This window comes from Rhopalosiphum maidis, chromosome 3 (genome assembly GCF_003676215.2).
Source record: "Rhopalosiphum maidis isolate BTI-1 chromosome 3, ASM367621v3, whole genome shotgun sequence".
NCBI classification, from domain to species: domain Eukaryota; kingdom Metazoa; phylum Arthropoda; class Insecta; order Hemiptera; family Aphididae; genus Rhopalosiphum; species Rhopalosiphum maidis.
The window spans coordinates 9,957,357-9,967,049 of NC_040879.1; the positions used below are offsets into that span (position 1 = coordinate 9,957,357).

Sequence of the window (9,693 nt, forward strand, 5' to 3'; positions counted from 1 at the left end):
TTTTATTGTTGTTTATCGTAGAATTGTACCTAGTATTATTTGATCAGATGAATGTTATATTTTTCTAGTACTACAGTTAAATATGCTGGTAACTTAAAAATTGTTATTGTTTTATTAATATTTACTTGTATTGTTTGAAAAATGAAATGTTGCATGATATTGATTTTTCGTGTTATATTTTGCTTTTGATCTAGCCGACACATACATTATACTTGGATCTTGTGAGGATGACTTAGTAAAAATTATTTCATCAAAAAATAAGAATAATATTCAACAAAATCGATAAAAATAACTGATTAATAAGAAATTATAAACGAGAAATACCTAAATAAAATTGATATATCTTGTGTATATTAAATAGGTGTTATATAGGTACCTAGTTTAATTAATATTTTTAATCTTTAAAATTATTTTTCAAGATTGCCGTTATTTATTTAGATGCATTACATTTGTATTCTTTTGATCAACATGTGTGACGTGTGGGCTGTTAAGAAAAATGTTTAATCTAACATCTATTTTTTTTATTTACGTGACCCACGGTCTTACTAAAAACTTTTCATTTATGTATTGAAGATATTTCTCATAATGAGTGAACAATTTACCTAGTCTAAAATTAATAATCATATTTCACTTTTTTTAAGTGAAAAAATAAATTTTATTTTTTTTTTCTAAGCAGAATATTGTTCGGAGTAGGTATTTTGATAAATAAAAATTAAGGACTAAGCATTATTGTTGCCGCCATCGGCTCTTGTCTGAAAAAAAATACAACAAAACAAGGGTGCCTTCACGACTGTGAGTAGACAACCGCACGTGCTGCGCTACTCGCACAATAGTTTAATAGAATAAATAAAATAAATAATACCATTTATAATATGATAAAAAAACGGGTATGTATTTTGACTTTGCCAGCTCATTTGAGAATACAATAAAATTAATTAACCTAAGCCGGTTCAATAATAATATAAAAAACAAAGTATAAAAATAGCAACAGTTTATAATGAAAAAATAAAAATATGCAATTAGCCTTAACTGGCTCTTCAATAATATAATAAATAATGCTTTATGGCCTGTTTGACCCAATACACTATAATGACAAAAAATAGGAACAAATGTGTATAGTTTTACTCAATAAAAAAATTACCATTATGAGTAATATATTGTTGACTTATGCCAGTTCAACAAGTGTATAACAAAGTAAAAATATAATTGGCCTATGCTGGCTCACTAATATATAACAGTAAAAAAAATATATTTAGCCTAAGCTGGCTCTACGACAACGTATAAATAATATATAATGCGGCTCGTCAGCCGATTACCTGGGAACTGGTGTCTGTTGGCGGCTTCGAACCAAAACGCTACCGTCTTGGGATGTCCACACTTGTACAATAAAAGGAATACAATATCAAATAAAATGTGTGACAATCCCGAGAACGTACGACCAACAGGCCACCAATTCAGACGATTAACTCAAAAATAACGAACTACAATACAAACGACTAATTCACGTGGTTCTGCAAGTATGTTTTATCGGCCGCCCTGAATTGGGAAATAATATTAGCAATTTTATATAAGAATAATGACGATACTTACAGAATACCAATACATATACAAGAAAACGCTAAAACAATAAGAATACTGGTGAATACTGAATAATGAAAATGATTTTTTTGTACAAACAAGAGAAATGTAGCCACTGGCTGAGATTGTTCTCGCATAGCTCGAACGGCAAAACAAAAACGAAGAGAACGAGCTCGCCCGTGCGCGCCGGCTTTTATAACCTTTTCGGCCAAGTTCAATCTCCACAGTGTCAACGCACGCCAAAGTTCAATAAACCTGAACTTAGGTGACACTGCGAGAATGACTTGACTGAATTGGACACTGAACATTGGAACCTTAAGAAAAACACGGACACATAATTGAAACTTTTAAAATGAAAACGGGAAAAAACAGTTATTATCAGGCGACTGATAGTACCACACCGCACAGCTGGCGGCACGATAATAAGCCACTTGAAAATGATAACATACAAGATATGATGGTGGCGCGAATTTCAAAATCCACATACGGCGCGAACAATTATAAATAATATTATAAGTATTAAAAAATACATTTTATTGATAGGTAACGTCGTTATTCGTTAAATACACCAATTTACGATAAACTTTTTGTTACGTATGGTTGAATTAGTTGTCAATTACAAAGTAATGACACTGATAACCGTCAGTTAATTTTGAAAAAATAATAATAAATAAAAATAAAACATAATCGTAAAATGTACGTTGGTAATATAAATGATATAATAGATTATAAATTATTAATATGCAATATTTGCATTTATAGTCGTAACCCTGGCTACCTAAATAATAATTATTACTCTTCTAAAAACATTTAAAATGAGGAGTGAGTCACTCAATTTTTGTTAATAGTAAAATGTACGTAAAGTTACTTTTGCTTGCTTTAGAATTTTATAATGCTTTACAAAAATGTAAGCTGTTATTGTATTTGACTATATTTATATTGTATTCATTTAGGTCAATCTTGAGTTTACCACATGTATCGGTCATTAGAAACTGGACATCCTCTGTTAACGGAGAACCTGGGTTTTTGCATGAAGTGTTGACCTGTCTTGAACAATTACCAAAAGATGATAAAGACTGTAATTTAGTTTTAGATGCAATGGCTATCAAAAAACAAATAATTTGGGATAAAAAAGCTAATCAATTTGTGGGTTTTTCTGATTATGGTAGTCAATTGAATTTAGAAGGTAATAATATATCAGCTACTAAAGTACTTATGATCATGTTGGTAAATTTAAAAAGAAATGGAAATATCCCATTGGATATTTTTTTCAAAACAAAATTAATGCTGTCACCCAAGCTGAATTGATAAAATCTGCTTTGTCAATAACACATACTGCTAGTTTGAGAGTTTGGGGCATAACCTGTGACGGAGCTTTCACAAATTTTTCTTCTATGAAAATATTGGGCTGTAAATTTCAAGATATATCATCATATACCGCGTTAAAAAGTCGGATAAATCATCCTATTTCCAATGAGAAAGTATTCTTTGTACCAGACCCTTGTCACATGTTAAAATTGCTACGTAATACTTTAGCTAATACTAAAGTAATAATTACAAATAATGGAGTTGTTAAATGTGAGACTATATTGAAAATTTGTTTAAAATTCAATCAGATTTATCATTAAAATTAGGTAACAAATTGAGTCAAGCTCATGTGGCACCAAAATAAGATGAAGGTAAAATTAGCTGCTCAAACGTTGAGTTCATCGACAGCAGATGCTTTGTTATTTATGAAAAATATTCATATGGATGGATTTCACAATTTTGATGAAACTATAACATTTTGCCGAAACATTGATCGTCTGTTTGATTTCTTAAATTCAAGAAATCCATTTGCAAAAGGTTTTAAATCTTCCATATTTTCTTCCAACTTAGAATATTTAGAATCAGTAATTATTCCACTAGTAGATTATTTATTCACATTGCAGTTGAGAAATAATAATGAAACCATTAGTCATATTTACACAACTTCTAAACAGACATTTGTAATTGGTTTTGTGTTAGCTATTAAATCAATATTCTCTATAGCAAAATTATTATTTGAAGAAAATCAAAATTATAAGTATATATTAACTTATTCGTTATCACAAGACCACATTGAAACTTTATTTTCTCGATTTAGACAACCATTCGTTGCAAACAATAATCCTAATGTTTTACAATTTAAGATAGCTTTAAAACAAATTCTCATGAAAAATGCAATTAAGAATAAATCAAATGGTAATTGTCATAATTTTGATAATGATGTATTTGGAGCATTACTCGAATTTAAATGGAGTAAAAAGAAAGATATAGTATGTAACATAGACAATGTTGATGAAATTGATGAAGAAGTTCTTAATAGGAGTACATTATTAAACTTTACCAACTCAATTGTCGATGATGCCAAATCTAATATACTGTATTATATAACAGGTTATATAGTAAGACAAGTGTCACTTCATATTGATTGCAACAGTTGCATTGAATCACTCGTGAGTCCAAATTCTAGAGAACACAATTATCATCAGCAGCCAATTTATTCAAAATTTGTGTCTATTAAAAACCAAGGTGGATTAATTTTTTCATCCCATTGCTCATTCAAAATTATTCTTGCTGCAGAACATTTCTTTTTGTTTCTAACTGATAACTTGAAAAATATAAATATACCAAATTTAGAAAATAAAATAATTGTATATGTTAATAATAAATTTGTTCTTGATCGAAATATTTTTAAGACACTTAATTTTGAAAATATTTGTTTATCTGATAGGCCCCATAAAATGTTGTTAATAATACTTTTAGTTAAGAAGTTTTTAAGTGTAAGATTGCATTCGTATGGAATGCAAATACTAATTACTAAAAAAATGTATAGATTTTCTATTTATAATTTTGTTTAGTTCATTTTGTCATTAGAGTAGCCAATAATATTGTTTTATAAAAACAACATTGAAAAACGTCTTAACAATTAAGACGATTTTTAATAATTTGTAAACTAATAAATTAGGCATTTTATGTTTGTTATATTATATATTTTGTATTTTTTTAAATTTCATATGAAAAACTATTGTTTTTAATTTCTCTACCATGTATATTATTCTTTATTATTAGTTTATGTTATATGATATTTTATTTTATTTCAGTATTATAACAATACCAAAATCACAAATAGCAGATATCATCATTTTAGCTTTCGAAGAAGAAATATTATCCTGCCATCCAGATATTTCGGTTAAAGTGTCAATAATTTCAATTATTGATTCCTTAAAATGCAATACACTGTCGTGCCTTTCTATCCATCGTGTTTCGCATAAATTATGTAATTTTCTATGGTTAGTCAAATGTTGTTGAAGAACGTAATTACGTTTGGCAGATATATGAAAAAAAGAAGTAACTTCTTTTATTACTCCAACACAGTTGCGAATTGATTGTACAGTAGACGATTTTGAAATACTTAAATTTAAGGCGTGATTTGAGCAAGGACTATGTATTGCATTTTTAGCAATTTTTCTAATTTGTTGGACAGCGCCGCGGACTGCAGATATCATAACGGAACAGCCATCGGTCCCAATGCCTACACAGTAATTTTAATCTAATTCTAATTCTTGCAATAGTTTTACGACTGTATTTCCCAAAAGTTCTCCAGTTAATTTAGGTTCCAATTTACTATTTAATATTTCTTGAGGTTCATCGTTGTCTTCCAAATGAACATCTAATTGTTGGTGTTTTCGTTTATTATAAACATAGCTATGACAATCGATAAATGTTAAAAATCTTTCATACGATTTTCCATGTAAAATATACCGAATAATTAAACACATTTGAGAAATGTTAGATAAGTCTGTGGTCTCATCAAATAGAATACTAAAATATTTTGCTTCTTTTACTTCTAAAAGTATTAAATGTAATATTTCTAGTTTGCAACACTCGATTATTTCATTTTGCGTTAGTTTACTTATGTAAGTAGCTCTTTCACCAGTAGTTCTCAAATGCTTTTTAAGTAAATGGTCCCCAGCATCAATTCGAAACTTAAGAAGTTCTTTAAAGTTTCCTTGATTAATGACAGAATCAACTTTTCCCCCATCTTCTTGATAAATAAAACCATCATCAAGATGACCACGCAACGGTATATTTTGCTGGCCTAAGAAAACAATCGTTTTTATTATTGGTCGTAATCGTTCACGGTTATCTAATATTTGTTTTTTACGTTGATCATTTACTAAATTGATAACTTCTTTTTCAGGATGAATGTAGGTATTCAAAAAGTAATTTGCTCGTTGTATATTATCTTTATGATAACCATTATTATTGTGTAATTCTAAAATACCATCTTTTCCTAATAGCTTTGCAAATTTAATTACTGGTTCAGTAACCAAGCTTTTTAATTGCTCTGTTTTATGCATACCCCCTTTGTTTGAAGTTGAAAACAAAACACAAACCTAACAAAATAAACCAGACTTAATTTTTGAAAATTCAATGTATGGAAACTTTTCAAAGTGATTTTTTCTTAAAAATCGTTTTTCCGATTTACCTTTTTTAGTATGAATTGAAAATGGATATTGAAAATCATTACTAGGAACATTACTTCGTTGAAGGATGACTGATTTCGAATAATCATTTATAGCGTTAGTTTGAGTTATGAAATTTCCAATATCTAATTCAATATCATGAAGTTTTTCAATTTCTATTGGATTAATTAACTCACTTGTATCAAAACAATTCGTATTTGTTGGATTTGAGATTGCAATGGTTTCTGACTCTTTTGTACCATCTTCATTAGATTGTAATTTACATTTTTTCTGAACACTTCCAAAATAACTAGTTATACGATTATTATTATTTGACGACATACTTAAAGAGTTATTATACGTAATAATAATAATATTATAACAGGCAACAGCACGATATAAATTATAAACACAGAGAACGTGAAATAAAGAACATAGACTGTGCAAGCGCAGAGTGCAGACACACTTATAATGGGTTGTATACAACATAGTCAATATACCATAGTCCATACTATGAGTATACAGCGTTTATTATATTTTTAGATTTATATTAAAATTATCGTAATATCAGAATGGGAAATCTATTACATTATTGAGATTATTCCTAGCAGCGAGCAGCCATATATATATATACAATTTACATATATAAACAACGACGCGCCACGCGCGCGACGTTCCGAATAACATATTACGTAGTACGTACATATACTATAATAACAAAAATTAATAAAATGTACTACAATTATTTAAAAATATACCGTATTATATTGCGCAAGACAACTTTACAAATTGCTGATACTATTTTTATAAATTAGAAACACAAAAAAATAGTACCATGATTAATGCTTCTTTCAATAATTTGTTATAAAAAAACACGGACCAAGGGGGGGGGGCGATCCACTTATCGCCCCCCCCTTATAACCGCCACTGGTTAGTAATAGTGTCATTACTACACTTGAATCTTGTAACCAAGTCAAAATGTGGAAAATTGTGTTTTAATTTCATAAGAGTTATAAGTAGTTGATCTTGTTTATTTAGATTCTCATCTTTCCACTGGAAATGATAGTGAATTTTTGCATTTTTCAATATCTGTTCAATGTCTTCTTTAATGTCTACGGGGAAAATACATTTTTCAAGAAAAAAATCTTTAAAAAAAGGCCAATCTTATGAAAAACTAAATTTTACAACTAAAAAAGAGTTGTTGATGGTAAAGGTAATTAATACTATTATAGTAACTATAAAACTTATTTTCCTTTTTACGATAAAATGTGCATGGCACCAAACATAAAGAGCTTTTGGGTTTTCTTTGATAATATGTGCTTGAAGTCCACTATATGGTCCTCTCATATTTGCTACATCGTCATATGACTGTCCAATTAAATTTTGACTCCAATCTAATCCAAATTTTTCCATAACTGATTTAAAAAGTTCAAAAAGTGACCGACCTGTAGTATTTGACGATTCAGATAATGCAATTAGCCTTTCATATATTTTGGAATTGAATAAATACCCGACTACAAAAGACAATTGTTCCTTCTGTGAAATATTTAACGTAGAATCAGTACTAATACTAAAATAACGAGCTGATAATATTTGTGTTTTAATAGTCGATAATATATAATGTAAATTAGACTCTATTAACAAATTTTGCAAGCCTACGATATAAAAGAATTTTCTTTTTTCCTTTACTTTTGAGTTGGTTCATGTACACTAACAATATAGGAGAATGTTTAATCAGTAAGACAACCAAATCTTTAAAATTATCTTTAATATTATTTTTCCTATTTTCATTGTGGCCTCTGAAGGAATGAATGATTGTGTTGTCCTAAATAGATTGTTATTTCAATTAGCTGTTTTATCAATTCTCTATAAAAGGATACTTGTTGATTATGTTCTTCTACTAATGATGGTAAGAGTCTTAAACAAGATGCTTTTAGTTTGATTTTTAATGATGCCATTATATGAGCAGAAGTTGTTTTATGTTTAACTAAAGCCATATGACCATTTTTCCAGTGACTGAAACCATATTTCACCCAGGCATCATTTGAATATTTTATATTTATTTGTAAACTTTGTACTGCAAGCATTAGTTGATTACGAAGGAACCGATGCCATGTAGAAGAAAGACTGATAGCTTGAAAATGATACAAAGTATTGTTTATGCTAAAAATGCAATACACCATGATGGACTTTATAAAAAAAATCGAAGGTATGAATATAAAGTCGGTAATCGATTACTTTAACAAAAATTGGCACAGTACAGAATATAATGGGTTATATATTTCCAATCAACATTTATGACTAGGTATAATTTTACTATATGTTAATACTGTCAGGTTAGGTTTGAGACTCAGTTATGTATTTGTTACTTTATTATTTTAGGAAATTGAACAAATATCAGACTTGAAAATGTTAATCAGAAAATTACACAAGTAATAACAATTTGAGATTAGACCAATTATTTCAAGGTATCTACTTAAGCACAACATAATAGCATAACATTTCTATTTATCTATTTATAGGGTTAAAGATGTTAATGGTAACGCTACGCACCGAACGCGACCACATTGTCATCGAATGCTTTTCTAAAACTCCATGTTTTATAGCTGGATTAACTCAAGAAATAAAACAACTTTTTTGGTATTTAATATCATATGCGTTTAATTTAATGCAATCACAAATAAACAAAATAGATCAAGTTAAAGTTATATCACACATTAGTATGACAGGCGTTGTGAATTCTGGAGAAGGTATCTTAAACGTTACTACAACAATATGTGAGTGCTCATTCGTAACGAGTATGTGTCTTCCGTGCCACCACATATTCAGTTTGAAGATGATTTATAACCTCTCTTTGTACTGTCCAGAGTTATGCGTAGTTAGGTGGACTAGAAAGTATTATCAAGATGTATGTATGGTAGTTCCTTCAATGACTATGTCCAACATTATGGAGAAAAACTGTGTTCATATTGTTACTGTGAGCACAAAAAAAAAACGTATTTATAATCAGCACAAAAAATTTCAACATGCATATGTTCAAGCAAAAAGATTGGCTTCAGAGGTTTCTGGAACAGAGTTTCAAAAACGCTTGAAATTATTGAACTTTATTGCAAATGATTGGAAAAAAAATCGAATAATTGAAGTGGGTAAAAATATAATTAAAACCAGAACTGACAGAATCTGAGAACTCAAGTGTTGGTATTAAATGAACCTCAAGAGTTGGTACTAAAAGAGCCTCAAAATCTGGTACTGAATAACCCTCAAGGGTCTGTACTGAAAGAGCTTCAGGAGTCTGTCCTTAATGAGTTACCAATACTACCACCTAGAATTCCAAAAAAGAGCCGTCTAAAAGGTAACCCTAAATAATTAATTGTATAATTAGACTTATACTTATCATTTTCCTTACTTAAACCATGATATAATAATAATAATAATATGTAGGTAACGATAAGACAGCAATTGGCAATCCAAAAAAAAAAGAAAAATAGTTTCAGTAAGGTTGGTTTCGTTTCAAAAACTGCCATTGAAAACGAAACGATGTGAAATATTGAAATGGTTAGTGGAAGAAGAGTCAGCAATGCTTGCAAATGATGAGCTATGCGCCTATGCCCGAAGAGAAGTTTGA

General features: G+C 29.2%; 1 pseudogene; it reads left to right on the forward strand.

The window, feature by feature from the left end:
- Nucleotides 1-8,176: 8,176 nt before the first annotated feature.
- On the forward strand, nucleotides 8,177-9,693 carry LOC113559669 (annotated as a pseudogene).